At 46.0% G+C, this 18,190-nt stretch overlaps 1 pseudogene; it reads left to right on the top strand.

Moving 5' to 3' along the window:
• The window catches only part of LOC120944450, a 222,268-nt pseudogene that overhangs the window by 176,075 nt on the left and 28,003 nt on the right, over window positions 1–18,190 (top strand).

The raw sequence follows: 18,190 nt of genomic DNA, 5'->3' as shown, positions 1-18,190 counted from the left end.
ATATAAATATATATATATAGTATATATATATATATATAATTAGCATTAGGGCCCTTTCACACTGGTGCGTTTTTGTGGTAAAAAATAGCGCTATTAAAACGCTCCCCATGCCCCTCTCCATTGAAATGAATTAAAAACGATTTAACGCTCCGTTTTTACAGCGGTTTTTAATTCATTTCAATGGAGGGGGCATGGGGGAGTGTTTATGAGTGTTTTAATAGCGCTATTTTTACCGCAAAAACGCACCAGTGTGAAAGGGCCCTAAGGGAATATAGTGGTTGTCACCATATTTAATGTGAAGTACATTTTATTTTTTGTTTTCCTAATTTCCAGGAAGCATTATAAAACCGTCCGTCTCATATTATCATCATTCAGAAGAACTACCGGGCTCACTACTGGAGGGCCGCCTTTGTGCGCCTCCAACGCTCGGCTCTGCAGTTCCAGAAGCACTGGCGCGGGAGGGCGGCCAGACACCTCTATCGGCAAATGCTGGAAGAGGAAAGGGAAGAGACGAGAGGAGGAAGAGAGGAAGAGGAAGGAAGAGGAGGAGAGGCGGAGGAGGGAGCTGAGGAGCAGAGAAAACTGGAGGAGGAGAGGAAGAGACGAGAAGAGGAGGAAAGGAAGAGACGACAAGAGGAAGAGAGGAGGTAGAGAGGAGAGGAGTTCACTGGACATAATCACAGGATTATTAAACATACACACCGCTCCTGCTCTGGGCACCCCACTATATAGGTTGGCAGGGGCCTGGGATTCTAGAAACTGGTGGGCCCTCCAGCTGTTGCAGAACTAAAAGTCCCATCATGGCCTGAGGGAGTCTTGCTTGTAACTGTCAGCCTTGCAAAGCCTCATGTGACTTGTAGTTCTGCAACAGCTGGAGGGGCGCCACTTTGTCAACTTTCCTCCCCAGCTTTACTTTCCAGGCCTACCCCTTTTCATTTATTGGACTTCAGTTCTTTTCATTCCAGAGGGCGTCACATGTGGGGGAGTTACCTGCATGCAAATACAGCCTGCCCTGGAACGCAGACTCCTCCGGACTGACTGGCTGATATTCAGCCCACTGCTAGCGTTAGGGCTAAGGACTCTTGAGAAGAATACTAAGGCAGGGTGCTATGTACAGCAACCGGCAGGCCCCTCCCACCAGCCATGGTCTACCTGCATTACATAGAGAAACACAGAGATGTAGGTGATTACATCACTGGATATAAAATAAGGTACAGTGGAACCTTGGTTAAGAATAATGTGGTTAACGAGCGTTTTTAAAAGACGAGCAACTTTTAAAAAAAGATCCTGACTCTGTTTGCGAGTGTTGTCTCGCAAAACGAGCAGAATTCAAGCTAATGGGGTGTGCAGTAACCGCATTTGGCCAGAGGTGCGGGACGCCGGTGACACTCGGAACGGTTCGGAGCCGTTCGCAGCCTTTCCGAGCTGTCCCTGAGGCTCTCCAGCGCCCCCCACCTCTGGCCACATGCTGTATTGCATGTGGAATGAATTCTCGTTGTTTCTATTGACTTCTATGGGGAAACTCGCTTGGATATGCAAGTGTTTTGGATTACAAGCATTCTCCTGGAACGGATTATGCTTGTAATTCAAGGTTCCACTGTATTTAAAGTGGGAGTTAACCGAAATGTTTTTTTTAACATTAGATTGAGGCTCATTTTGTGAAGGGGAATCGGGTGTTGTTTTTAAATCGAACTGTACTTAACCGTTTTAGAGAGCGATCTTCTCCGCCGCTTCCGGGTATGGCTTCGGGATTGGGCGTTCCTATTTGATTGACAGGCTTCCGACGTCGCATACATCGCGTCACGAGTAGCTGAAAGAAGCCGAACGTCGTGCGGCTCTATACGGCTCCTGTCGCACCAACGTTCGGCTATTTTCGGAAAATCGTGACTCAATGTATGCGACCGTCGAAAGCCTGGTCAATCAAATAGGAACGCCCAGTCCCGCAGCCCATACCCGGAAGTGGCGAGAAGATGCATCTCTAAAACGGTAAGTACGGCTTCGATTTAAAAAAAACACCCGATTCCCCTTCACAAAATGAGCCTCAATCTAATGTTAAAAATTAACTTTTCGGGTGAACCTCCACTTTAATAAAATCTTGGGCAGGAGGGGAGTAAGACCCCCATACACACTATTAGTTTGTCTGCAGATTTTTGTCTTCAGATTCACCATACCATGTAGTGCAAGGGCCTGCCTGATTGTATAAACATTGAAACTCTTAAGGTTTGACCTCCATATTAGATGGTTTTGGTAAATCTGAAGACAAAAATCTGCAGAAAATCGAATAGTGTGTATGGGGGTCTAACTGAGGAAGACAAAATGTAGGCAGAACAAAATTCAGCTTTAGATTTCTTTTAACTTGGTTCAGTAGAAGGCACCTGGGTGCCCACAGGTAGCTTTAGATTTTTTATGCAAAAACCTGTACTTAAAGCGGTTGTAAACCGCATAAACTTTTTTTTATTTTTCCTAAACCTGCAATGCAAAAGGCATAATAGGCTAGTATGCACCGCATACTAGCCTATTATGAAATACTTACCTCGGAACGAGGTGTGTACCACTTATCTGGTCCACGCCGAGCAGGATGTCATCTTGCTCCGGCATGTCTTCCGGGCATCGCCGCTCCGCTCTGTGATTGGCTGGAGCGGCGATGACGTCACTCCCGCGCGTGCGCACGGGAGATTTAAAATCGGCAGGGTCCGGCGGATGCCGGTCCTTCAGCCGTGGATTCCCCCCTGCGCATGCGCCGCCCGCATTGCGGGGGAATATCTCCTAAACCGGTGCAGGTTTAGGAGATATTCTCCTTACCTACAGGTAAGCCTTATTATAGGGCTTACCTGTAGGTAAAAGGTCCAAATAGTGGGGTTTACAACCACTTTAATGCTTAATCCCATGCTTGGCCCTCTCCTCTCTCCCCCAATAATACTAGGTGACAGCCGGCAGGGAGTCAAGTCAGGGGGCGGACATGACAACTTCATGGGGCCCCCGGGCAATAGAAGACTATGGGACCCCCGGGCTTACAGATGGCCACCCATGGCCAGGAGGCATTTAGTTTAATACAATTAAACTAAAGTGCAAAACAGTTGTTATACCAATAACAAATTAATCATGAATAGTGCATAAATAATGCAAAAAAAAACAGTCCGAAAAGTGAAAAATTCCAAAGGAATAGGAATAGGAATAGGGCACTCCAATGGCTACTCTCACCTTAAGGTATGGACCCCTGTTTTACCAGGCAGTCATACCAGCAGAAATCGATAGACAGATTGGTGCAATATGTGGCTCGGCAGCATACCGCTGAGGAAGTTGCTACAACGTAACGCGTACAGGGGAAGGAGCCTGAAGTTGCTTGCTGCCATCTCTAAGAAGACACATGTTGTGTGTAATTCCTTTCTCCCGTTTTGCCTTTCGGGCTAATGTGAGTAGCCTGTTAATGCCTTTTTAATAAACCTTAGCCGTTTTTAAAGCAGAGAGCACTTAGATCTGTTTTTTCTCTTATCCTCGATTTCAATGCTGCCGAGCCTAAGAAGTTTGCTATCCACATATTGCACCAATCTGTCTATCGATTTCTGCTGGTATGACTGCCTGGTAAAACAGGGGTCCATACCTTAAGGTGAGAGTAGCCATTCTTAACGGTGGAGGGATCACTTATTTAAAGTTAAAAGTCACCGGTGAAGATTTGGAGTGGTTGTCACCCTATTCCTTTGGAATTTTTCACTTTTTGGACAGTTTTTTTTAATTTTTTTGCATTATTTATGCACCATTCATGATTAATTTGTTATTGCTATAACAACTGTGTTTTGTAATTGTATTTATATTGCGCTGCACTATTTCCTATACATTTTTATACCTCAGTTAAAGTGACCCAACCAATATAATTAAAAGCACTGGAAGCTGATCGGAGGACTGGTGCTGCAGGGCTGCCACCGATGTGTCCGAGTTTCAGATGGACTGAAACCCGGACACAGGATTCCAAAACCCACACTGTCCGGGTGAATCCCGGACAGGTGGCAGCCCTAGTCCACAGTGCGATAGGGGTCTTAGATGAAAAATTAGCTGTCACCGCTTTTGAGCAGAATAAGTGTTGAGTTCTGACATAAGGAATAGGCTTGTATACCTTTATAAGTTGAGTATGTGTGCTTATGGGTTGTTCTTTATTATTTTTATTTTTATTTTTCCTAGGGAGCAGGAGAGACTGGAGGCTGAGCTCCGCGCTGCACAGGTTAGTCATCCTGAAGTACAGCAATACTTCTACAACCTATAAAAGTCAGATGCATCAGGGGGTTGATTTATTAAAATTTGAGTGCAAAAAAACCTGGTGCAGCTCTGCATAGAATTCAATGTTTAGATTTGTTTCCTTGTCGAAGATTAATTGAATAAGCTGAAGTAAAGCTGGCCATACATTTATTTTTTATTCAGTTTCCTTTATATTTACCCTCAACTACTGTATGTAGTGCAAGGGTCTGCCTGATTGCATACAAATTGAAAGTGTTTAGGTGTGACCGCATATTATATGGTTTTGGTAAATCTAAAGGAAAATTGTACAGGAAACTTGCATAATGTATGGCCAGCCTTAGAAGCTGATTGGCTGCCATGCACGGCTGCACCAGATTTTGCACTCTCCAGTTGCAGTTAATCAACCTCCAATTGTTAAAAGCTAAAAGCTGCAGCTCATAGCAGCTTTTGGCAACAAGCTTTGAGCAGAATAAAATAGTCAGCCATACTAACTTCTAGTAAAACAACATTTACAGTCCTGACATTTTCTTGTGCCTGGGTGGCTCCATTGCAGTATCCAGTCCCACTGCCTGCAGCCTGTCAGTCCATGAATACTTTATGGCTGTATGCTGTACGGAGTGGTACACCCAATTAGGGGGGTTGCATTCAGTGGCGGATACTGGTGCTGTATATTTTGGGGGGCGGCAAACAAGACATCCCAACAACACCCCAGCACTTACAAACCCCCCCCCCCCCCCTGGTCGGTCAGTCAGTTGGCACAGCACTTACCCCATCTAGGTCGCAGCTTCTGCTCCTTCCTGTGTCACATCCTTGGCAGATTTACCCTCCCTGCATCTCTGGCTTCGTGGCGGCTTCCCTCAGCACGGCTGGGACTCCGCTTTAAGGGTGTCTTGGCCTGAACCCTCTCTCCCACACTTCTTGTTCAAGAGACGATAAGTTTCTTTGCATTCAAAAAGCATATGGCGCCCATCATTTTAGCTTGTATTAGACCCACCATGCCTTGTAACCCACTCTATCAAGAAGGATGTCGTCTCTGACTCGTGAGTTCACTATTAGGCCCTCTAGAGGTCCGGGACCTCGCTACATATGCGTTAAGGGACACAAAACACCTGTGTTCCAGGCATACATTCCTAGACACATAAGGCCTTAAACATGAGTACCACTCCATACACAGGGTCCAGCTGCAGTGTATTTAGCATGTCGTAGACTTTGACAGACTGTGGTTATGGGGCAGATGCTGGACCTGTGCCACCCAGGGATCACAAAAATGCCAAGATTGGGCACAATCTGGCTATTTGCCTGGTGTGCATGTGGCCTTGGAAACTAGCTGTTTAGCTTATATTCTCATACTAGAAATGGTAATGTTTGATGTCCTGAATGCCATGATTGGCAGCTATTTCTTCATGGACGTGTAGGTGACCATGTAGTTCCATACTGTTCGGTATAGGCTGACCAGAGGCGTCACTAGCCTGGGGCCACAGGGGGCCCTGACCCCCCCCCAACATCATACTGGGCCCCCCCCCCCAATTAAAACGATTGGCATGGCAATTACAGAGCGATTCTCTGTAGGCTCTCAGCTGCTGGAGGGAGAGACACACAGATGGCATCGCTATCTGAGCTAAAATCATAGATTGTTCTTGTTTTAAGTTTGGTTGGAAATTAAACCAGTAAGAAAAGACATGACTAAAAACCATGGGGGTCCTGGTGCAATATTAAGTTGTGCCCTTGTATCTTACACCAAATGTCTTGTTCTGCCTTTGATCTCTTAAGGTCAATATCTCATCCTTTTCACTTACTATATGTTCTCCTTTGACATCAGGATTATAGCTCTTTTTTATAGATTTGAAAAGTTCAAACCTTTTTAAAGTGCTAATCAAATTTTAAAATCTATTTACAAATGGAGATGGTTTTTTACCTTTTTAGGAAGAGCAGGAGAGGGCTCGGAACCTGGAGAACGTTTTGCTGCAGGAAGAGGAGAGAAGACAAATGGATGAGATACTAAGACTGGAGAAAGAGATTGAGAAACTCCACCAAGAACAGAAACTGGATGGCGTCTCCATCTCGTGCATTGATACCCGGAATGAGGTAACGCGAAAGCGAGAAGAGGAGATACACAAGTTGGAGAAGGAAGCCTCCAGAGTGGCACAAGAGTTCTTGGAGCTCTTGGACTTTGGTCATTTGGATGAGAGTGCCAACAGCCTGGAGAATGGAATTGATGGAACTCTACATGTGGAAGGGAGCTTGGTTGCACCTCTGGCTGAGGAAGAAGTGGATGAAGGATTCCATGCAGATGATGAATTTTTGCCACCTCCGCCACCTATGCTGTTGGAAGACGACATCCTGGGAACCAATGATAGCTTCTCTGAGGACGGTACCTACATGAAAATCCCTGAAGACCTCATTGGCAACTCTACAGATTCCCAAGTTTCTCCACTGGAGCCAATGTCTTCTCAAGATGCTTATACTGCCATCTCGGATAGGTCAGAGAGCATTTACCAGTGTTTGTCTGATAACCAGAGCAACAGCGAAGATGCTCAAGAACCCATTTATAGCTACCCACCTGACGTGGAATCCGATTATGACCATGAAGAGTTTGATGAGGGCCCAACAGGTTCAATTGATGCTAGGAACTCAAGTGATGGCCACCTAACCGATGAGGAGATACCTCGAATTTCCAAGCCCAGCAGCTATGGATCTCAGTGTGGAAGTCTGGATTCAGTGAGTATCAAAATAAGGTACCCCCCTAAATTACCTTTACAACCCCTTTAACTGAACAAGCTGAAATTAGAAGCTGATTGGCTACCATGGACAACCGCACCAGATTTTGCACTCTTTTTAGTTTTAGTAAATCGGCCCCATTGTGTATTTGTAAAATAAGGATATTGTACAAATAATTCACAAAAGATATAAAACATTTATATATAAATGTATAATAAAGTACTGTTGACAAAAAGGCATTATGCTTTTTCTCAAGACAGTGTGAATAAAATATTTGTGGACTTCTAACGCAGGACAGGCAGCTGTTTCCTGTGTCAGATCCAACTTGGACATGAATATTGTATGTTGGTGTTTTGCTTTGCTAAGATAGTCCCTGGATTTTTTGAGGATTTGCCTTGTTCAGTTGACTGTTCGGGTTTCACATACTGTTGCATTTTCTCTGCAGTTTCTGGACAGTGATGAGGAAGTGGACAGCCACATAGACACTGATGAGGAACTGATGACATCCAGGGTCACTCTCTTCAATGGAGGAGGACCACCATATTTTCACAGTTACCTGTACATGAAAGGTAGGACTTTCTCTTAAAGTTATATGTGCTGTAGCAGAAGTTAAAGCGTTCGTTGACCCAAAAAAGAAAAAATGGATACAGTTCTCTTAAAGCATTAATAACAGCACACTGCTTGTGCTGGGTAATTTGCCCCCATGTAACATCTGAAATACCCGGCTGATCCTGTCAGTTTCTACCCTCCCCCCTGTACGCGATATATATTAGGGCTGCTGAGCTCTGACACCAAATGTTCCTCTGTCATCTGCAGCTCTCCTCTGTCTCCCTCTGTCCTCCTCCCCCCTCCCCTCCCTGCCTGTCGGCTTTCACTAGAGCTGCTTTGCTCCTCTCCCCACTGCTTCAAAACTAACTGATCATTATATCATCCCCTCTGTTACATAAAAAGCTACCTGTTTTAACAGTGTCTTCCAGCGATCACATGACTCCAGGCTCTCTGCTCCTCTCCTCCCCGCCTGACGTCAGTAGGGGAATCTTGGCCCCACCTGCTGGAGATATCAGACAGGGAGAGCTGAGAGCCTGGAGTCTTGTGATCGCTCTGAGATACTGTTAAAACGGGTAGAAATTTCCTTTTTTTATATAAAACACGGGCACTACTACACAGCTTTTTATGTGACGGAGGGGTTGATATAATGATCAGTTATGCCCCATACACACAAGCGTTTTTTATGACGGGAAAACTGCTATGAGAGGTATTTGTTGGGAATCCCGGCCGTGTGTATGCTCCATTGCAGTTTTTCTGACGGGAAAACTGCCGGACAAAAATGCTCGGAAACCTAGAACTTAATTTTCTCGGCTTTTCGTAGTCTTTTACGTCACCGCGTTCTTGGCAGTCAAAAGTTCACTGAACTTTTGTGTGACCGTGTGTATGCAAGGCAAGCTTGATAGGAATTCTTTTGGGAAAACCGTTGGTTTTTCATCCAATGGAAAAACCGCTCATGTGTACAAGGCATTAGTGGCTTAACAAACACTTTTAAATCGCCAACATTTTTTTTTTTAATGATGTAAACACCCCCCCCCCCCCCATCCGCTGTGAGGATGATAGCGGGGTTCGGGCGGGAGACCAGAGAGAGAGAACACTTAGCTGCTGTGCCTCTGCCCTGGTAGGACTGTGCAGGGGAGGCTGAATAATGAAACGGGGGGCTATGACTGCAAGGGACAATATGATGTGTAAAGTGGGCACTGTGTACAGGGATACTGTGATGTGTAAAGGGGGCACTGTGTACAGCGATACTGTGATGTGTAAAGGGGGCACTGTGTTCAGGGATACTGTGATGTGTAAAGGGGGCACTGTGTTCAGGGATACTGTGATGTGTAAAGGGGGCACTGTGTTCAGTGATACTGTGATGTGTAAAGGGGGCACTGTGTGCAGGGATACTGTGATGTGTAAAGGGGGCACTGTGTTCAGGGATACTGTGATGTGTAAAGGGGGCACTGTGTGCAGGGATACTGTGATGTGTAAAGGGGGCACTTGTGTGCAGGGATACTGTGATGTGTAAAGGGGGCACGTGTACAGGATACTGTGATGTGTAAATGGGACACTGTGATCAGGGATACTGTGATGTGTAAAGGGGCACTGTGTACACTGTACAGGGGATACTGTGATGTGTAAAGGGGGCACTGGTGTACACTGTACAGGGATACTGTGATGTGTAAAGGGGCACTGTGTACACTGTACAGGGATACTGTGATGTGTATAAGGGGGCACTGTGTGCAGGGATACTGTGATGAGTAAAGGGGGCCACTGTGTACAGGGATACTGCGATGTGTAAAGGGGGCACTGTGTGCAGGATACTGTGATGTGTAAAGGGGGCACTGTGTGCAGGGATACTGTGATGTGTAAAGGGGGACACTGTGTGCAGGGATACTGTGATGTTGTAAAGGGGGCACTGTGTGCAGGGATACTGCGATGTGTAAAGGGGGCACTGTGATATGTGAAGGAGAACGGAGGACCCTATTGGACTGCTGCAAAGGGGGACTATGGACACTGATGTAAAGGGAAAGCAGTGATGTTTAGGGGGTTTGTGATGTGACGGGGAGGCTGTGGACAGTCTTGTACAGGCGGGACTGTGATGTGTTCTAGCACAAGCGTGAGATCGGATCTCTGCCAGAAGAAAATATTACAAACTGGACCCCTGTGAATTTTAATTTAAGAACCCTTGGTTTATAAGATGCAACCATGAAGATTCCGCTAAGATATCACTGTTGGTTGGGCTAAAAAAAATGGAGGTCTTTTAATATTTGCAAGACTCTATCATAATGCTATTCCAGGCTGGGGTGGACTTTGGGACTGGTGTAGATCACCTTACTATTGGCGTCCGCCCAAGAGATTCCCAAGCTAAAGATCCTGTTGATCCTTGCAGCTGGAGGCCTTAATGAACATGTGGAGAAGGCGATGGTGCGTTCTGAAGGATGAGACCCTTCATGTGGTTCCGTACCAAACAAGAAGCTCTGAAATCTGGGTGGCCTGTATAAGAAAGGAGGTGGCATGTCCACGCTGTCGCGACGCAACTGGAAGAAACGCTGGTTTGTGCTGAGAGAGTCCAAGCTGATGTATTTCGAGAATGACAGCGAGAGCGGCTGAGAGGAACCATCGATATTCGAACAGCCAAGTGAGTGTCAGTTCTTTGTTCCGAATGCTCCGCAATTGGTCTTTTTTTTTCCTTTTTATTTTGGTGTAGATTTGTTAAGACTAACAACCAATGATGGGTTGTTATTTGGGCAATCAGAACTTTAGCTTGCAGGCATAATTTAAAAAGTCACAACCTTTCATATTCTAAATCTTTTGTCCAGCTGTAGCCTTAAAAGAGAAGTGCAGGAATTAAAAAAAAAAAAAAAAAAACAGTCATACTTGCCCAAGTGGATGCAGTATCGGTTCAATGCTGCGTCTTTCCCCCCGCCGGCTTAATTGCTGAGACCCGAGCAATCAAAAACTGCTGATTCGCTCGGTTCTCAGTCCTTCAATGAGCAGAGAGATGTGAATGTCATTCAGAGGCTCTCTGCTCTACCCCCCTCCAGCACTCTGGAACGCTGGGCTCTGTGGGGGGGGCTGCGCGAGTGGGATAGTCGTCAGCCAATAGCGGGCTTTAGCTGAAAGCCCTTCAAAGAAAAAAAAATCCAAGGTTCCACTGTATAAGCAATACGGTATTTCTAGCTTAAATTTACTATTTTGCTCAACGTCATTCAATATAAATTCTTCTCTGGATCCATTTTACTTTTGCTCACCCAGTAGGGGCTTTATGTATAAGAGTCCTGTAGCTTGTATGGCCAGTGCAGAGTTGGCATCATGCCAACCGTATTTGTTGTGTCTTCAGAGCCATCATTGATATACACGAGAAGGAGAATGCTTTTGGATGTTGTGACAGAAGAGAGGACTTATCACATTGTGGCAGAGACTCCAGAAGATGCAAGGTGAGGAGAATCCTTCAAAGTCATATAGTTACGTTGTTGGTAAGGTTGAATAAAGACACCCAGTTCAATATGTGTAGGTGTACGTGTTCATAATAGTTTCCCTTATCCCTGTTTACTGTGCATCCCTAAGATACACGTCCAAGAGCTTTTTAAAAATTCTCAATACTTTATGCTGACACCACCGAGTGTGGCAGTGTAATTCCACATCCCTACTTCCCTGACAGTAAAGTACTCTATCATCTAAGTGTAACCTCTAGTGATTAAATAGTGCCAAACTTGCACACAAGTGTTTTGAAGTGGCTTTGAATTCCAATGCTATGTCTGTTCTGGTATACCACATTTAAAATACATCTTAAGCTTAAAAAAAAAAAAAAAAAAAAGACTATTTTAATGTTTTTTTTTTTTAGAAAATTAAAGCAATATTAAAGGCAGATTTAAACAATGCCATACTTACCTGCTTTGTACAGGGGTTTTGCACAGAGCAGCCCATATCCTCCTTTTCTCTGGTCCTCTGCTGGCGCTCCTGCCCCCCCCCCCCCCTTCTTCCTAGTACCCCCAGAGCTAGCAGCTTGCTATGGGGGTAGGCACCTGAGCGGAGTCTCTGTGTGTCCATTTACACACACTGTGGCTCAGCCAGTCCCCTCTCTCTCCTCATTGGCTCACTGGCTGTGAAGCTTCCAGCTTCCACCTGTCCTGTACCCGACTGCTGAAACAAGAAGGAACGGATCCTGATGTAAGCTGGGGTCTTCACAATAATCCCTTCTCCCCTTCCACTACCCCATCTATTCTCTTAAACTTCTTCACTCTCCTTAACCCACTCGCTCTTCCCTTCTAACTCTGGGGACCCTAATGAAATGTAAGGGGGCTCTAGGGGCCCTGATGTAAGGGGAGTGGCTTTGGGGGTCCTAATGAAAGAGGGATCCTGATTTAAGGAGGGGGTTCTGGGGAACCCTGATGTTGGAGGGAGCCATTTGGACACTGATGTAAGGGGGGACTTTGGGATTCTATTATAAGGGAGACTTTGCAGACCCTAATGAGAGTGGGATCTCTGATGTAAGAAAGGGAACTCTGGGGACCCTGACGTAAGGGAGGGAACTTTGGGCACCCTAATGAAAGGGGTAAACTCTGATGTAAGTGGGTCAGGCCCATGGGGCCCAGGCCTAAAGTTTCGGTATGTTTCTATAGTGCCTGTGCCATGACCGTTGGCTCCTGCGCGCACATGCGGGGTGACATTATGCGACTCCGGACAGTAACAGAGCCGGGGTGGACGGCCCCCTGGAAAAAAGAGGGGTGAAGATGGCCGCTTCCTGCAGTGTGGACAGCGCGGGCTTCCTTTACAGGTAAGTGCCACATAATGGGCTAGTATGCAATGTATGTCCTTAAAGCGGGGGTTCACCCTAAAAAAAAAATGTTTTCTACCATGTCATCCAGCATACTAGCGCGAGCTACAGTATGCCTTTATTTTATTTTTTTTGCGCCGTACTCACAGTTTAATCCCGTAGTTGAGTTTCAGACTCCCCGCGGGAGTAGGCTTCCTATGCAGAGGGGAACATGATTGACGGCCGGCTATGGCGCGTCACGCTTCCCGAAAATAGTCGAAAATAGGACTTGGCTCTTCACGGCGCCCTGCACAGTCAGCTCCTAGTCTTGTGCGCAGGCGCCGTTATAGCGCCGTGAAGAGCCGAGTCTCTACTCCGGCTATTTTCGGGAATCGTGACGCGCCATAGCCGGCCGTCAATCATGTTCCCCTCTGCATAGGAACGCCCAGTCTGAAACTTAACTACGGGATTAAACAGTGAGTACGGCGCAAAAAAAAAAAATAAAGGCATACTGTAGCTCACGCTAGTATGCTGGATTTCATGGTAGAAACTTGTTATTTAGGGTGAACCACCGCTTTAAATGTGGTGGGCTCAGGGAAAGCTGCTCCGGTGTTACTCTCCTGGAGCAGCTTCCGCGGTGCGTTCCTCTCTCTGCTCCTCCCGGCGCTAGGCGTCCAATAGGATCGCGAGACATTTTGCCCAATCGGGGAAACTGTTTCATACCCACTTTCCGTTTGGCCGGGAGGAGATGATCAGTGTTGCAATAGCGAATATTCATTCGCTGTTGCAACACACCTGGGGGGATCGGAGAGCATTCTCTGCGACCCAAGCCCACCCAATTTTGAAGCCTGTTGGAGCCTCTGGCTATAATAGATGCTTAAAAAAAAAAAACCCCTGCTGCTGTAATTCATGTGCCCTGAAAGGGCCGGACGCTGAATAGCGCCTCTGATGGATGGGCCGCCATTGCGATAGGGGAAGAAGTAAAGTGACAGAGAGATGAGCTCATTACTTCGTTGCTTCTCCTTTCATTGTCCAATCACAGGCTAGCAGCGGGTCCATGGGACAATCTTGGGCTCAGAGGAAGTGGGTTGAATGATGCTGGGCCATCAAACTGAGGATATGTAGTGGCAGAAAATAAGTACTGCATGGGGAATATCTGTATTGAAGCTGAATAGTGCATGGTTTTGTTGCTTTCTTATAAAGGACCTTTCATCATTATATTGTTGTTTTGTCTCGATTTCATCTTTAAGTGGCCTTCTTAGCTAACGTGCATTTATTTGTCCCCCGCCACCCAATTTTCAGCGGCTGGGTTCAATGTTCTGAGCCGAGTTCACATGGCGACCGCCCAACAGCTGCGAGATATGAGGGATGAGCAAGCCAACCCCAAGAATGCTGTGGTGAGTGTCGGCTCTATGAGTCAGGAGGGTTCTCAGGAGTTTCAGTTCCCGCGGAGGAATTCCCGGACCCTCTTTTCAGACAGGACGGCGATCTCTCCTTACCCACGTTGCATCTATTTTCCCGCTAATCTGTTCTTCATTACTACTGTGAAAGACCAACAATCTTCTCTGTTCCTGCAGGGAACGCTGGACGTCGGGCTCATTGATTCTGTCTGCGCATCAGACTGTCCGGACAGGTAATGTGCGTTGTGTACGGTCACTAGTCTATATCGTGTGCATTGGAGTGATCACAAATCTTGTCATCTGTTATCTGTTATAGAATAAATCCATTTCTATAACAAAATGTTTAACGTGTGTGTCATATTAATCACTTCAGCCCTGGAAGGATTTACCCACTTCCTGACCAAGACCTTTTTTGCGATTCAGCACTGTGTCGCTTTAACTGACAATTGCACGGTCGTGCGACGTTGTACACAAACCTTTTTTCCCACAAATAGAGATTTATTTTGGTGGTATTTGATCACCTCTGCGGTTTTTATTTTTTGCGCTATAAACAGAAAAAGAGTGACAATTATGGAAAAAAATGTCATTTTTTACTTTTTGCTATAATAAATATAAAAAAAAACAGACACTTTTGACTCTATTTTGGGACTGTTGACATTTATACAGCGATTTACACTGTGTAAATGTAACTGGCAGGAAGAGGTTAAACATTAGGGGGCGATCAAGGGGGTTTAAAGCGGAGTTCCACCCACAAGTTGAACTTCGTCTTAAACCACTCCTCGCCCCTTACATGCCACATTTGGCATGTAAATTTTTTTTGGGGGGGGGGTGTGGGGGCTTCAGGAGGAGTGGGACTTCCTGTCCCACTTCCTTCTTCCGCCCAGGAACCGCTTAGGCGGCGATCGCACCCGCCGGGCACGCGCACGGGAGTCGTGGGCGTGTGCGCCCCTAGTGGCCTGCGCGAGAGCCGACGTTATATACGTGCTCTCTGCGCAGGGGAGCCTACTTGCCACCGTAATATGATGGTGGGCGGTCGGCAAGCAGTTAATCTTTATGATCAAAAACCTGAAGCTGATTGGTTTCTATGCAGAGCTTCACCTGATTTTGTACTCTAGTCTAAAGGATTAAGTAATTGCACCCCTATGACTTTTTTCAGTGCAGATTCTGCCCACAGAAAACCAAAAAAAAAATAAAAAATCAAGGGCACATAATCGTAGTATTGTATGTCTACCCATTACTTTTTTTGTATTACTAGAGTTCTCTAAAATTATAAATTTAATAATCATGTGATGTATAGTAATATCAATAATCGGAAGAAATCGTTTTTTATATTTTGATATCCATGCTTATAGTGTTCCTGCCTACTATGTGTTGCTAGCACCATCTAGAGGCTGGTAATCTGTACTACACCAACATTAATTGAATTAACCACTCACGGGTAATAAAAAATTGGAACGTTATTCTTAGCTAACTCCCTTCACAGGGGCTAATGCCCCTGCATTGTATGTGAAGGGAACAACCTTATGACCGTGGCTAGCCGGCCATACACGGTTCGAATGGTGTAGTCTGAATGTACCAAATTGCTCAATTGATCAACTTGGGTACAACCAGCCTACTGGTTCGCTTCAAAGGTCTTCTCCTGGTGGGGACGGCTTACCCCAGCCACCCTCACTGGGAGATGACAATGGCTCAGCAGGAGGGGTTATCCAGTCGGCACTGTTATGTGTTGATGGGGACATAGTGAGAAGAAATGCGCACTGTCTATGGCAGCGATAGGCAACCTGGGGCCTCCAGCTGTTGTGGAACTACATTTCCCATGAGGCATTGCAAGGCTGGCAGTTACAATTACTCACAGAGGCATGATGGGACTTGTAGTTCTGCAACAGCTAAGAGCCCCAGGTTGCCTACCCCTGTAGGCTTTTAAAGCGGAGTTCCAGACTTTTTAATGTTTATTAAACCACTTAAGACCCGGACCATTAAGCAGATAAAGGACCTGGCCAGTTTTAGCGATTCGGCCACTGCGTCGCTTTAACTGACAATTGCGCGGTCGTTGCGCCGTGGCTCCCAAACAAAATTGGCGTCCTTTTTTCCCACAATAAAGCTTTCTTTTGGTGGTATTTGATCACCTCTGCGGTTTTTATTTTTTTGCGCTATAAAACAAAATAGAGCGACAATTTGGAGAAAAAAAACAATATTTTTTAATTTTTGCTATAATAAGTATCCCCAAAAAAGATATAAAATGTTTTTATTTTCTCAGTTTAGGCCGATACGGTTTTCCTTGTACATATTTTTGGTAAAAAAAATCGCAATAGCATTTATCGGTTGGTTTGCGCACAATTTATAGCGTTTACAAAATAGGGGATAGTTTTTATTGCATTTTTTATTAATATTTTTTTTTTTTTTTACTACTAATGGCGGAAAATCAATTTTTTTTACATCGGACAATTTTGGACACATTTTTTGGGACCATAAAAATGCATTGTTTACTGTGAAAATCACAATTGCAGTTTGTGAGGTTAACCACAAGAGGGCGCTGAAGGGGTTATGTGTGACCTAATATGTGTTTCTAACTGTAGGGGGGGGGCTGGACGTGTGACGTCAATTGATCGCCTTTCCCTATATCAGGGACAGACGATCAATGACGGCGCCACAGTGAAGAACGGGAAGCTGTGTTTACACACAGCTCTCCCGTTCTTCAGCTCCGGGGACGATTGCGGGACTCCGGCAGCGATCGGGTCCCTGGTCCCGCGGCCCGCGCTCATGGAGCTTCAGACCGGTTCACGGCGCGGCTGGGCACTTAAAGAGGACGTATAGGTACGTGCTTGTGCCCAGCCGTTGCCATTCTGCGACGTATATGTTGCAGGAGGCGGTCCTTAAGTGGTTTAAAAGTCTGACTTTTAATAAACCGACACTTACCTGTTCAGCGGTCCAGCGAAGCGCCACCCAGAGCATTGCTCCTCTGCCCGCACCTCTATTGATATTCTGGCCACCCGGCCGTGACAAGCTTTTGGCTTCACAGCCGGGCACGCACTGTGCATGCGCGAGTCGCGCTGCGCCTCCCGGAATTGGACAGGCGATCTCCTGGACCTTCACGTGTCCCAGGAGTTCGCCCAGAGGGAAGGGCCACCTAGGAGCAGAGGAGGAGTCGCCTTGGCGGCCCGTAGGTTGGAAGTAGGAAGTGGGACAGGAAGATCCCACTCCTAACGAAGCCCCCACTCCCCCCCCAAAAAGATGACATGCAAATGTGGCATGTAAGGGGGCGAGGAGTGCTTAAAGCGCAAGTTCCTCTTTTGGGTGGAACTCCGCTTTAAGAGTTATTGGTCCATTCATATATTTTTTTAATGATTTTTACAGGTTTTGTTTTGCATTGAGATGTTGTGTTTTCTTTCTGTCCCAGGAGCATCTATATATCCATTTATTTTATTTTTTTTGCCATCCTATAGACCCAACATCCTTTGTGATAATCCACTGCAAACCGCGTCATCTACTGCAACACGGACATCCCAGAGGAAGATGCACCACTGGAATCTCATTGCTGCAGAAACCGCGAGGAGAGGCCAAGGTGGAAGGCCAAGAGTTCCTGGTCAGAGGTGTGTCCCCCACTACTGCCGCCTCTTCCCACCAAGCTTCCATACGAACGGGCTATGGTGAAAATGACCTCTTGCTGTCCTTAAATAAAAATGTATTCTCTGTGTGTGTCTCTCTTTCTTAGGTTGGCTGCATAAAGAGGTCCAGAACAGCAACAAAATGGCCTCTCTGAAACTAAAACGGCGCTGGTTTGTGCTGACCCGAAATTCTTTGGACTATTACAAAACATCGGAGAGGACGGCCTCGAAGCTCGGCACCTTGGTTCTAAACAGCTTGTGTTCTGTGGTGCAGGCGGATGAGAAAACGCACACCGAAACCGGTATGGGAAGGGCAGGTGTTGTGTGTTAGTGCCGTGGTTGTAAAGTCGTCATATGGGATCGCTAAACCTTCACTGACCTACTATTGCAGGATATTGGAATATTGTAGTCTATGGGAAAACACTCCTACAGACTCTACACCAAGCTGCTAAATGAGGCCATGAGATGGGGCGAACGCCATTCAGGGAGTGATTGATAGTAAGGCCCCCATAGAGACCCCAACGCAGCAGCTCATCCGAGATATCAAGGTAATAATACAGCTTTGTTTTAATGTTCTTGTTTTAGGAGCATTTAAAAGATACCGATCCCAAACTGATGTTCTAATAAATCTACGCACACAGTGGTCTCTCCATTGACAGCGATCAGCCAATACTGTGCATAGTTATCTGTCCTACTGGGCTGTCAGCTTCTATCTCTGCTAAGATCGTGAACCAGTCTGCATGGTTCATGATCATTGGATCACTGTGGCAGTTTTGACATGATTATGGCAGGCTGGAGGTTACTTGACAAGTAAAGCATTCAGCCTGCAGAGGGCAGTGTGCATTTTTGTTTACTACAGGTGCACACAAAGGGGTTGATTTACTAAAGGCAAATAGGCCCAGATTCACAAAGCACTTACGCCGACGTATCACAAGTCTACGCCA

Source organism: Rana temporaria, chromosome 6 (assembly GCF_905171775.1).
Source record: "Rana temporaria chromosome 6, aRanTem1.1, whole genome shotgun sequence".
Classification (NCBI taxonomy): domain Eukaryota; kingdom Metazoa; phylum Chordata; class Amphibia; order Anura; family Ranidae; genus Rana; species Rana temporaria.
This window is presented reverse-complemented; position numbering and strand designations above follow the sequence as displayed.